The sequence below is a fragment of the Heterocephalus glaber genome, unplaced genomic scaffold (assembly GCF_053883595.1).
Source record: "Heterocephalus glaber isolate CG9 unplaced genomic scaffold, H.glaber_assembly_v1.0 deba00000122, whole genome shotgun sequence".
NCBI lineage: Eukaryota > Metazoa > Chordata > Mammalia > Rodentia > Bathyergidae > Heterocephalus > Heterocephalus glaber.
Genome location: NW_028258138.1, coordinates 42,377,570 through 42,392,062, shown reverse-complemented (window position 1 = coordinate 42,392,062; position 14,493 = coordinate 42,377,570).

Genomic DNA, 14,493 nt, shown 5'->3' with positions numbered 1-14,493 from the left:
GTTTGTACCTGTACATGATGTATCTTGGTTCGTATTTTTTTTCCCCATTACCTGTGTGCTCTTCACCCCCTCCGGCCTTCCCTATTTACATAGATTTCATTTCCTTTTTTTCCTTTTCTCATAGTTTTTCCTTTCCCTCTTTTCCTTTCCCCTTCCCCTCCCTTCACTCCTTCATCTTTGGACCTTTTTTCCTATTTCAAATTATCAATTATTCATTTTAATCATTTTACCTTGTTTACACTATCAGTTTCTCACACTAGTGAAACTATTCGGTATTTATACATGTGTGTCCTATTTATTTCACTTAAGAGTATGGCCTCAATATGCATCCATTTAGCTATAAATGACTCTAGTTTTTCATTCTTTATGGCTGAGTAGTACTCCATTTTATAAAAAAAACACATTTTCTTTATCCAGTCTCCAGTTGATGGGCACTTGGGCTGCTTCCAAGCTTTAGCTATTACAAACTGTGCTGCTATGAACATGGGTGCACATATATCACTGTGGTATGATTCTTTTAATTCTTTGGGGAAGATACCCAGCAGGGGACTAGCTGGATCAAATGGGACCTCTAGTCCTAGTTCTTTGAGGTATCTCCATACTGACTTTCACAGTGGTTGCACCAGTTTGCACGCCCACAAAGAATTGAAAAAAATCAGACCCCCCAAATTCAAAGACCCAGTTCAAAAATGGGCATCTGAAATGAACAGACATTTCTCAGACAAGGAAGTAAAAGCAGCAAACAAATATATGAAAAAATGTTCAACATCACTCATCATTCGAGAGATGCAGATGAAAACAATGCTAAGATTCCACCTCACCCCAGAAAGAATGGCTGCTTTCAAGAAATCAACAAATAACAAATGCTGGTGGGGCTGTGGGGAGAAAGGAACCCTTCTCCATTGCTGGTGGGAGTGCATTCGTATTTATCTTAAGTCATTAAGTTTGCTATTATTTGTTATGACAGTACGAGGAATCTAATAAAGATACCTACTTCCAATCATATATAATGGTAAATGCCAAAAGACTGAGATATACACATTAAATAATAAATGGCATAAAGCTAGTAGCAGAATTTTTCAAAAAAGAAATCTTTAAACTTGAGCTGTGAGAGGAGTTTTTAAGTAAAATTCCTAAAAATTCCTTAGGAAAAATTTAACATATTTAAGTAATACCTAAATATCCTTGAATGGACATTTTTCCATGTTCCCCTATCCTCCCTTCAACCCCTTTACACCTCCCCATTTACAAAGACTTTGTTTCCATTTTTTGCTTTTCTTATATTTGTTCCTTTCCCATATTTGCTTTCTGCTACTTCTCCCACTTCCCCTTCCCCTTTAGACCATTTCTTCCTATCTTGAATGGACATTTAATAAAATAATTATTTATAACATCTGGATGGAGCTGAAGCAGTTAAAATGCACTATTCTGGCATATTGACTTCTTAACTTAAAAAACAACAGGCATAAAAAGATCACTTTGATCTTTCATCTTAAAATCAGAAGATGAAATTCCTACATGCAAGACTCTGTTCCTATACTGGAAGGAAAGGCAACTTCCTTGTCTTCAAAGACAAAAAATAGAGACCAAGAGAGTACTGTACACATTTTGTTAAGAGTAACCCTTGTCTTTTAAGTTTCTCCACATTGTTTAGTCACAATTTCCTATTCTTTGTTCAATTCAGTGTATAAGTATTTGATTGTGACCATTTCTTTGGGTCTTAGCCACTCAGTTTTACAAATGGTGTAAAACTTGTCCTCTTCTTTTGTTAATCTAGGTCATATCAATTTAACTCTCAGAACCAGTGGAGGCCTATGAGGATGGGAGTGGAGATGTCTCCTCCACAGGACACACATGTAAATACCAAATAGTTTCTCTAGTGTGAGAAACTGAAAGTGTAAATAAGGACTAAAAGGTATAATAGATAATAGGAAGAAAAGGTGCAAAGGGGAAGGGGAAGTGGGAGGGGTAGGGGAAAAGAAAGAAGGGAATGGAATTAATATGAGAAAAAGAAAAAATGGAAACAAAGTCTTTGTAGATAGAGAGGGATGGAGGGGTTGAAGAGAGGGCAGGGAATGGGGAAAAAATAAGAACCAAGAGAGATTATGTAAAGGTGCAAATTTCCAATGATGAATGTCATTATATTGCTTACCTTAATTATACCAATATAATTAATAAAAAAAAGTTGGTGAAGCATCTGGAGCTAGCAAAAGTGAGTAACTTTCACCACCCAGAGGCCTGAAGGGGCCAGAGGACTGAAAGGCTATGAGAAACTACGCAAAGCAGAGCTCAGATTGGTCCTGGAAGAGCATGGCAGTCACTGTCCATTACCTTCTGGAAGGTAAGGAGTTGGTGAAGGCTAATTCCCTTCACTTTTCTTCCTTCCTGCCTTCTGGTCTCCTGTTCTGGCATCATCTGGACTTTTCTAGAAACCAGCACCCTGGAGAGATGGCCCAAGGCAGTCCTTGGAGTGCAGCTTCCTGAGGCACAAAACAGGGTGCAGAAAATTGAAAGCCAATTTACACTACATAGGCATAAACAGAACATTCAGTGCAGCTGAGATCATCATTTCTATTCCAAAATATCTAAGTTAAAAAAATAACATATGGTTGAAGATTTCTTTTAATGTCAGAGGCAAAAATTAGTAAGTAGTAACACCAGTAGAAATGGCAGAATAGGAACTCTGAAAGGCCTTTGGTCCATAAAGGCAGTAACACCGATAAAATTGATTTTAGTCAACTTTTTCAGAACTATAGAAGTAAGCCAAAGACTTTGTACAGTTTGAGGCACACTTATTGAAGAATGATGAAACTGCATAAGACATGATGAGGTTGCCATTTAACCTGATGTATTTCCATCTCTTTCTTCTCAGCTTTGCAGTAGCCTTAAAATTCAGTGCCTTCAAATGTTATTCATCACGAAAATAAGTTGCTAAGCAGCCACTGGAGAGATCAGAAGAAATTTGAAGCTCCCCTCAAAACCTATCCCCAGATAATGTCTGTCTGGCAGTTCCCAGGAAATCCCTATTGTAAGGCTTGTCTTTATTTAACTGGAACAAAACTCTTAGTCTGTGAACAGCTTTTGCCCCGAGGCACTTGTGAAAGCAATCAGTGGTAATTTTTAACAAGAAATCTGCCTGAGGTAGTGATAACCATTGGGCTAACAAGAGGCTGGCCAAACAACATAACAGGAAACACTGGGGAATAAGAAGGGTGTAGAAAGATGGCTTCAGAAAGATTTTGAAATCAGTTTAGGAGGCTGCACTTACGTGCAGGGCTGTGCAAATGCCTAAGAAACACCTACACAATCTCTTCTCTTTGAATTTGGAGCTCTGTGCCAGCAGAAGTTAAAGTCAAATTATAACCACCAGGCAGGGCACTGAGGGTGTGCACAACACAAACATAGGTCTTTGGTGGAAGCCAGAAGATTTATTGCTTTGAGGAATTTTAGTGGCTACATATAATAAAAAAATATAGAATTTACAAAAGTATTTCAGGAAAGTCATTATACAAAAAAACCCATAAAACAGTAGCAGTGACAAAATCAATGACATTACCCTGGTGAGGATCTGTTTTGCCACATTCTATCATTTAAAGCAGTTTTAATAAAGCTTCAAAAAGATAATTAAGTAAAAATAAAGTATGACCCATATAAAAGGGAAAGGAGCAAAAAAACAGTAGAAGCTGTCTTTGAGGAATCAGACATTATAGCAGTATCTTTAAAGATATTAAAAGAACTAAAGAGATGCTGAGAATGCTGTCTCAATAGAGGATATCAATACATAAGTAGAAAATATTAATGACAACAAAACAAATAGAAATTCTGGAATTCAAATCTACAACTGAAATAAAAATGTGCCCAGAGGGCTCGATGGTAGATTTGAGTTGTTAGAATGGAAAAGAAATCAGTGAACTTCAGGATAGGTAAACAGAGATTAGTGCTCTGAAGAATAGAAAGAACAAATAAAGAACAAAGAATAGTGCTTCACAGGCCTGAGGGAGCAGCTTGGGCTGGCTGTGCTCCTCTACCCAACCCACTGTTCCTGTAAACTTCAGCATAATTTGCTTTTTTCAGATTTTGGTAACCATTCCTTGTGCTTAATCTCTGGAACTTAAAGGCTGTAGGATCTCCACTTATTCCAACCCAGAGATACTGAAGTAGCCTTCCTTGGTGTCTCTAAATCTCACCCATATACTTTTTAAATTAATTGCTTATTGGTACAATCTAGAAATACATAATAATTTCATTCATCATAAGGAATTTGTACCTTTACATGACATATGTTGCTTCATCTTTTTTTTCCCATTCCCCTACCCTCCCTTCAACTCCTCTTCCCCTCCTTATTTACAAAAGCTTTGTTTCCATTTTTTCTTTGTCATTTTTTTCTTTTCCTTTTCTTCCTTTCCTTTCCTGCCTCCGTAGTTCTCCTTCCTCTTTGAATATTTTCTTGCTATTTCACAATATCTATTATACATTTTGGTCCTTATTTACACTTTTGGTAACTCACACCAAAGAAACATTGTGATACTTACACATATGTGTCGATTTATTTCTCTTAGGAGTATAGTCTGAAGGTGCATCCATTTACCTAGTAATGCCTCAAATTTATCCTTCTTTATGGTTGAGTAGTACTCCATTGTATAAAAAAACATTTATATATTTAAAAAAATAGTACAATTGTAAATATTCTCCTTCAGATTGTCTCATTTGAATAATGATTGTACATGTTTACTGTAGCAGATAGAGAACACCTAATTATACTATTCCACTCCTAGAAAAAATGAATAAGATATTTATAGCAATGTTTTTATACTTTACAATGTTGAATGAAAGGACATGAAATAAAATGATTAGTAACAAATATACATATATTATGTACGTTTAATTCTAATACAATTGTACTACTCTTTTTTAAAGCTACACACATACTTAGGGACATATAATGGGAAACCATAGAGAAGCCTAAGCATGGAAAGAATATAATTATACATGCCAACAATCTTTCATGAACAAATAGCCTACACAATGAAGTGAAATCTGAATGGATCCAAGCATGGGTGTCTGGAAAAAGGTAAATATATAAAAATAAAACTAGTGGTTTGGGTAAAGTGTTGTCTGAAATCATTTTCTGTTTGTTTTGAAGTTTTCATTGTACCATAAATATGGGTGTATGATTTCTCAAGATGCACACATTCAACACCAAAGTAGGAAACTCTGCCTAATGGAAGTTGCCATTTTCACCAGTTACGAGAGGGCGAATGACACAATCACGGGTGGAGTAGAGGCTGTTGATGAACGTTACAGAGAACTCTGGGATGTGTCAATGAAGAGACTTGCAGGAGTGGAATAAGGATGTTCTTGTATCTATGTATGTTGTCAAGCTCAAGAAGAAGGCACAATATTTTTGTATGTGAGTTGGCTATATATTTTTAGAAAATTATATTATTTTCTTTCTAATTCTACATGTCAATTGTTATAAGGTCATATCAAAGTACTCCTAAATTAAAATAGTCATACAAAAATGTCAAATAATTTTGTCTTTTAGTCTTCCAAATCAACAAAAATGAGGGAAACCATTGATCAGTGAGGGAAATGATAAAAAAGAAATTGGTGTGATTGTCTAATGAAGAAAGGTACAGAGGGGGTGGTTAAAGAAAAATGCCAGGTGTTATTCTATTCAGAAAGGAGTGATGAATTTTTATTTTGATTAACACTGCACTGCCTAGCAGGCAACCCCAAGTAGTTTAGATGTAGGAGAATGTGTAAGGGCTGTGTGAGATTTATTTGGTTTGATAAGTGTGGGAAGAAAATTTGGCAGGAAGATTCTAAAGATAGGAAATAAAGTTAAAAAAACTTTTTCTATGATACTGACTTAACTCATAAAACTAGAAATTATTCTCCGCCAGCTGTCTCTTCATTTGGGGATATTATTGACATTTTATATAACCAGAGAGATTTTACCTTGAATGATCAAATCACTAACTTAAAAGCAGCTAGTATTCTTACTGGCTTGGTTTGATTAGGCAAATATTTCCCAAGAAAACGGCAATAGATAAGCAACATGAAAGCCATCTTCTCTTATGGATGTCTTTCAAAAGGGAATTTATGAATGTAGTTGCTTATGCTATATGATTTAAGGTTAGACGAAATATACTATGTTTATTCATGAAACAAAAGGGAACACTTGGATTCCTGTGGTGCCAGTCCCTAGCAGATGAACATCTTTCCTAGGGTCAGTTAAACTCTTTCACCATCGGCCCAGAGACCTACTCACAGGTAACTATTTAATTGTAATTTTGACAAGTCTCATGCCAGAAAAGAGAAATCTTCAGTAATACAGAAAGGAAAGGGAGAAAAGGAAAATTTTCTCTCAGACTGAAAGAAAAAAAAACAGTTTGGAATCTACTCTTGCCAGATAGTTACGCAGTTTTACAATTGACAGTCAAAGCTCTGTAAAATGTCCAAGACCCTGAAAATCACCATTTTTCGTACACCACATCTGTTTCACATGTATGTGCCAGCCCCCAAATCATAATACAGAGGATTTCTGTTGTTTTGTTTCCCAGGCAGTTGTTTGTATTCAACTGTGCAGGAAGTATGCCTCCTGATTGGCTTAAATTTCTGGGTGAGACAGAAAAGCAGGTGAGAGTAATGCAGTGTTTCTGCAAGCTTTCAGAATAACTGCAGCTTCCACCCTTATCTCTGAGCAGAAAAATTATTTCAGAAGTGAGCTAAACATTGACCAGATCTCCGTGTCACTTTGAAGTTCTTGCCTTTCTCACAAGTTCTGGCTGGTCTTTGGGGGGAAGTGAAATTCTCTAATCCTGCTGTCTCATGGAGCTTGGAGAGTGGCTGGTGTACAGCTGGTCTTAAGAGGGCAGAATGCGCTTTAAACATTAAATGCTCTACAGGCTTGCAATGCTCTACAGCCAACCGAGACTGTTGGCTGATTTACTTTCTGCTTTCCTGACAGCTCAGTTCATGTGAGAGACAGGAAGGATGCTAACCCATTGTGAGGTGGCCATCTATCCGGACTATTGCACTGGCTGATACCCTAACCATTCTGAGTATTTACTACTTGGCAGCTGGAGGGACAGCCACATTGGGTCACCACTTAGCTGTGGACGTTACCAACAGAGAAAATACAAAATTGTCTGAGTATTTTCATAAGCCAAAGAGAATATTTTTTCTTGAGTCTTTTCACATTTTCAGATTTGAAAATAAAAGAAATTATATATGTTTTATGATAGAACTTTTTTTAAAATTGTGTTTCCAAATAGTTTTATATGTATCGCAAACCATTGCTGTATGTGAACAAATGTATAGCATATAGAGGTCTTTGTTATTAGCTTTTTAAATGTATTTACATGAAAGTTTATAGGTTTATAAAATTTTCATTACTATCTATTTGTGATATATAATGAATATATTCACCTTGGGGTACAGATATACCCCAGTATATACTATATTGATATGTATAGTATATAGATTGTCTGTCTGTCTGTCTGTCTCTCTCTCTCTCTCTATATATACGTATAGGCATATATTGCATCTCCATCCTTTTTACCTCCTCTTCTCCTCCTCTCCCTTCATGGTTTGGGGAAACATTTCTCACACTCGGTGACAGCTTCATTAGGTGTGATCCCGGGAGGAAACGACTCAGGACTTGTAAACTCTAAGTCAGATCATTCTTCTGCTACACTCCAAACCTTTCAGTAACTTTCCACATCACCCTGAGTATGTCACAGAGTTGCTTTTAGCCTCAGTTTCGTGCATGATCCATTCACTGTACCACCCACAGCTCTCCAGCCCGCCTCAGCACTCTCACCACCTGTGCTACCCACCAGTGTGCTCACTGCACTCCTGACATACGCATCTCTGTGTGCTTCTTCTGGCAGTACAAACCCATCTCTGCTACAGGACCTTTGCATTTGTAGTTTACTCACACTGGAAGACTTTCCTTTTCCTGAAAAGTTCATGTTTTTTTCTCATACCAATTACGTCTTTTCTCATACACATAACCTTTACAGTAATACTCCTCAAGCCATCCTACCTAAAGTTTCATTCCTGCCCTGAGGATTCTTTTTCCTCCTTTATATAATACTTTTAAATTTCAGTGTAATACAGGTAGGTATTAATAAAGAAAATGTTTTTAGGGCCAGGTATTAGCTCAGTGGCTCCACTGCCTGCCTCGCAAGTGAAAAGACTTGAGTTCAATCCCCAGTACTGAAAAAAAAAAAAAAGAAAAGAAAATGTTTTTAAAGACAGTCTTCTTACTTCCATGAAAAATAAAGCAAAGTTTCATAAAAATTAATTAAAGAATAATGTTAATACACTGTGTATCATAATCTTAAAAGAATGGTCAAAATGTTAAGAGTACAAGTCATAGACAAAAAAAACTCATACAAAAAAGAAACAAATAAATAAAAGCACAAAACTTTTTTTCAATGAAATAAGGGGACCTAGTGGTATAAATGAAACAAATTAACATATATATTGAAATATTTTTGAAACCACGGAATATATAATTTGGGGAATTATTAGAACTCCTTGTTTCCTATTTCTCTATCTTCTTTTTTAGGTTTTCTTTAAAATTTAATAGAAACTATGTACAATAAATTTTTACTATATTTTACATAAGATAGCCACTGCAGAAATTTACATAGATAGAAGGAAAATGGACAGTTAAGGAGGGCCCAGCCCTGTGAGATATCTTCTCAGAGCTTGAAAGTCTGAGTTCAGTTGGGGAATAGGGTTCAGACTGCCAGATTAAGTGGATGTTAAAAAAAACCTAAAAGGCAGGCCTTTGAGTAGATAACCAGATGCTGGGACCACCAATATCTCAAAGGTGCCATTCTTAAACACAGCCTCCATCTAGTCATCTATGTGGATTCTTGCTCATGACTTAGGAAATACCATTCCAATGATGTCTTTCCCATTAGGCAAAGTCTCAAGCATTCATTCAGTCCCAGACATAGGGATGACCTCTCCTCCTAGTCCAGAATAGGAAGAAACCCACAACTTTTTGACACTACTGACCCAATCTCTCCAATTTTTGTCCATATTTCCACTTTCAGTTTCTCACACCAGAGAAACAAAGTAGCACTCAAACATGTGTGTCCAATTTATTTCACTTAAGAGTATGGTCTCAAAGTCCATCCATTTAGCTATGTCTGAAGCTCATCCTTCTTTATGGCAGAGTAGTATTCCATTGTACAAAAAAATTACATCTTCTTTATCCACTTGTTGGTTGATGGGTACTTTGGCCATTTCCAAGATTTAGCTACTTCAAACTATGCCCCTATAAACATGGGTGTGCATATATTGCTGTGATATGATGCTTTTAATTCTTTAGGGAAGATACCAAGAAGAGAAATAGTTGGGTCAAATGGAATTTCTAGTTTTAATTTTTAAAGAAATCTCAACACTGATTTTCAGAGTGATTCCCCCAGTCTACACTCCCATCAACAGTGGAGAAGAATTCCTTTTCCCCACAGCCCCACCAGCATTTGTTATTGGTTGATTTCTTGATAGCAGCCATTCTTTCTGGAGTGAGGTGGAATCTCAGTGTTGTTTTCATTTGCATCTCTCCAATGACCAGTGATGTTGAACATTGTTTCATATATTTACTTGCTATTTCTACTTCTTCATATGAGAATTATATACAGTACTTTTTATAATGAAATATTTATTTTATACATTGTATTATCTGTTTCTCTATTAGACAGCAGTCTTTATGATGAAAGTTATTTTAATCTTTTTTGTTTGTTACTACTGTTCAAGAATCAGAACAATTCCTGTTATGTAGTAATCACTCAATAAGTATTTGATGAGAAGTTAACATAGTTGACATTTATTCCATGGTTCTTCTATGGCTGGTACTCTTTTTAACTAACTTCTATCATTTACTTCTCCAGTTCGTTCTGCTTCCTTTCATGTCACTGAAGGGAAAATGATGTTGAACTTAAGTAACTTCAAGATTATGATACTAGAAAGTAGCAAAGTAGTACTTAAACTCTGATAACCTTGTATATTAAAGATCAAGCTCTGAACAATTTAATTTTCTGAACACTAACAGGTGTTTACTTATTTGAACCTACATTTATTATAATTTCTGGGGAGGTGATTTAAAGGATTTTTTTTGGATCATTTTGAAAAGATTTCCTTCTCAAGTAAAATTTATTTTGGGCATGAATAATTGCAAATGCTGTTTAGCATTTCCTCCAACATCAGAATGCATGAACATTTTGAAACCTTCAGTGACACTGGAGAAACCATAAACCAGTGAAATATATGACAGGAAATAATACATGAGAACAACATTATAACCTCAAATTTTATTTCTAGTATTAAGTTAAGAATCTTTATTTATAAATTATTTTCTACTTCTAAAGATAAAATACTTTTGAAGAGGTTGTTGTAATTCTGTATCATTTATGCCATACCTTGAAAGTGTGGATAAGAAAATTAAAGATCATAGATGGTGACCTTTAAGCTCAAATAATTAAGAGTAGGGGGTAGGAGCCTGGACAATTACATATATATAATATATATAATATATTATATATATTATTAATAATTATTCAGGTGGCTTGCTGACTAAGCAATTATTCACTGTCTCTTACAACCTGAAGTATTTTTAATGCTTGTTATCTTGCTATCAAGAAATGTATAAAATAAACTCAAATTATAAATTTAAATATTTTGCTTGGAGTCAACATGATGGTTCGGGATCTGCCCAGGGGATTGGTGGAGCACATTTCAGGATGGATCATGGAGTTGTGACCTAAGGTACTAAATTTGATCCCTCACCCTTTCCTTGCTGACATTGCTCTCCTGCTCTGCTTCTCCCCCAGCACAAACTAAGCAACGTTGATCCACCATGCTTTTCCTACATGAATGCTTGCCTTGGAGATTGCCAAACATAGATCAAATCTTTTTAAAATGTGAGCCAGATTAAACCTCTCCTCCTTTAAATTGTGAATACCAGGTGTTGTATCTCAGCAATGAGAAAGTTGACTAATACAATTCCTTAAAATCTACCTAGCCATCATTTAAACTGTTAAATTTTCTATGCATTTGAATAACTTTCATTTGTCTTTACCTAGGTGAATGGAATATTTGCCTTTGCACACTGAACATATTGAGTATAAATATTTGATTTGTTTTAGCAAATATAAATTAAGTGAAGTAAATTTTTAAAAATTTCTTCTTCCTCCATAGCTTTTAGAAAACATGCTATGAGAACATTAACTAATAACATAAAGTTTTACATTCCAACAAAATTGCCAAATTGATTACACTTCCTTTCCTCCTTTGCCCTCCATAGCAAATGATATGTTAGGATGACGAACACTTGTTTCCACAATGTTTTGTGCTGAGATTGAAAGTGTAGATGACATTGCCCATTTTTCAAATTTATAGGATGATTCTTTGTTGCATTTCTACCTATAAAACTGTGAACCTTACTCTAACCCCATCTATGTGTCAAGTAAGAGAAGAGACAAAGAGATGAGAAAGTGGCTTTAGGAAATTTACCGCATGAAGAGTTTTCACCTTGCACAGTAGGCAGGCAATTCTCACCTCCTGACCTTCTGAGAGCAGCCACTGTCCACAGAGCATCAACTCTGCTCCAGCAACTAGAGTATTTTGGGCTTGGGAATGTGATTTTCAAAAGATAATTTTTTATTATTTGGTTAGAAGGTGTTTTCCTTAGCAAGATGAGAACTGTCATTTAATATTTAAAGCAATGCAGGTTGTTGACATAATTCATTTCTTCCATAACATGCTAGTGTCTGTCTAATGAGATGCAGTGCATTTAGTTCATTACTTGGCATATGGACAGTATTAATACTCAACAGCTCTGCTATTTTACTTATTTCTTCCTTTATTTTCTGAAATGGGTGAGGCAAGGGATTGAATCATAGTCCTACTACACAATTTTCACTTCTCAAACACATGCTCCCCCTTTGCTACCTGCCTCTGGAACCTCACTTGCCCTAATTTCTCCTCAGACAGAGCAGTTTGTCCTTCACAGAGACATCTTGCTATTTGCTCCCTACTTTGTGATCAAGCTCCTTGTTAATTTTTCTCTTTTTCCAGATCCATATTGACTTAGCTCCTGTCTTATGTAAACTCAATAGGGAAGCATTGGTGAGATGTTAATGCGGGAAACATGGCTTAGAATCTGTGGAGCAACAAGAACAGCTGGTACTGCTGCTGTTCAGTTTTTTTTGGCATATGGATATGGAGGGAATTACAAATGGGGATATTTGCCTCAGGATTGGCTGCTATTTCCTATAGAAATGTTACATTTGCCAGTTCTCTGTTTTCTGACCACTCCAACACCAAAGCTTAATATTCTAACGTACTCCTCTGAGTTCATGGCCTAGCATTTCCTGGAGAGACTGTGTGCAAGGCTTTTTACTCAGTAGCCCTTTAACTTGGCTACTTGGCCACAGTGAGAGTTCTAGTTAGATGAAAGTAGCGGGTAAGCAGCATACACTAAGGAAATGCAATTTCACATCCTAAATAATTTTAGGCCAGTGTTGAAGCGAATTTATTTTTTTATTTATTAAAAATAAATTTGAGCTCATCCCCTCCACCACCCCAGTGGAGACCAGACCTAAGGTCTCTCACTCTCCAGAACAGGCTGTGATAGTTGCCTCTTTTGGCTCCCACTTTTGCACGCCCGCATGGCTGGGTGACCACAAAGGGTAGGAAGGGGAGGGATGTCCCAGGGGGAGCCACAAGGCCAGGAACCTGCCCAGCAATGAGTGTCGGGCCTCTGGAAGAGGAGAGAGAACTGGGGCCAGAACCTTTGGGATTGGGCCCCAGAAGCTGGAGCTGCCACCCAGGCTGGGGTGCACCCTGGAGGGATCGAGGGCGGCGGTGCCTTACTCTTCAGGTCTGTCATATCTGTGCGCAGAGTTCTCCCGCGGCACCTGCTTCTTTTCCGAGTGTTTGGAGATCAGGAAGGCTCGGACCCAGGCGGGCCAGAGCTCAGCGAGAGCCCAGGGCGGTTGGGCAACCCTCTTAGTGCCCTTGCTGTTGCCAGGAGACGGCGCTGCGGAGAGTGCAGACGCCCGCTAGGGGGCGCAGGCCGGAGGAAAGGAGGTTCTGACCCTGTCTGGCCCTGCTCTTCTGAACCTGGGACATCAACAGGCTGTCGTCTCATGGGCCTTCAACTGCTTGATCTTGGAAGTGCAAAAATGTCTAGCACCCAACCAGGTAAAATTCACAGTGACGGGTATCCAATAAAAATTACCAGGCATTGGTCCCCGCTCCCTGCACTGGAGAACAACCAGTGCAAGCAGAGGATCCAGGCAGTGAGAAGCCCCCCCCCCCCCCGCCCACCACCACTCTGTTCTGGGCTCCACCCACTGCAGGGTGAGGACCCCCGCTTGGTCCAGCGCTCTGCTTAGGCCCAGTCCCGCTCCCCCCCCCCCCCCGCCCCGCCTTGCCTCTGGTCTCCTGGCTCTTCTGCTACCTGGTTCCACACTACAGAGGCACAGGGGATCATAAAGGCTCCTGTCCTGAGCTCCACAAGATAGAGCAGAAGTGAGCAACAGAAAGAGGGCCTCTCTCAGGCTCCTCGATGAAAACTGAAGCTCAGTGGAAAAGTGAAGAGAGTCTCTGCAATAAAGGCACACCAGACCACTGTACTTGGTAAGTTGGAGGGATCAACACCTCCCATCAGAACCTGCACTATCTTCAGGGGAAGGGCAACTGGAACCTGCAGAAGAACCTTGCAAAGTTCAACCCTGCAGGAGGACAGGGAGCTCAACTTGGGACTAGCAGCCAGAAATCTGCCTCAATCTCACAGGTCTGCAACTGGCTTGCTGAGACTCATTGACTTGTATCTGCACATGGCTGCCCATGTTGTCTACTGTGACAGCAGAGACATACACTGAAGGAGGGCCTTCATTTTTATTTTTTGTTATTTGCAAAAAAATTTTTTTCTCTTATTTTTAATTCTTAATTTTTATTTTTTTCTACTCTTAAAGTTTTTGTTTTTTGCTTTCTTTTCTCCTCTCTCTCTCTCTCTCTCTCTCTCTCTCTCTCTCTCTCTCTCTCTCTCTCTCTCCCCCCTCTCCCCCTCTCTTTCTCTCGCTGTCCCACATTGCTCTTCATCTCCCTTTTTGTTCCTTTCTGGACCAAATTCAGATTTCTCCATTATTTTTCTTTTCTTTGCCTTTTTCTTCTATCCATTATCATTAGTTTTAAAGGGAAGTAAATATAGTATCTAGCCTCCCTATTCTGTTAGGTGGTTCTGATAACGTCTTTGTTTTTTCATTCTGCATTTTCCTCTTGCCTTCAACAGTTTCTTAGAGTTTGTGTGATCTTCCTGTGTCTTCTGATCTCACTGCTAACCTTTCCTGATCCTTCTACTTATCTGTCCCTCCCTCCCCAAATCCTTCTAACTCCCCATCCCGAAGGGTAAAGTTGCTATATTGAAGAGTTTATTCACTATAAACATATGTTGCATTGGTC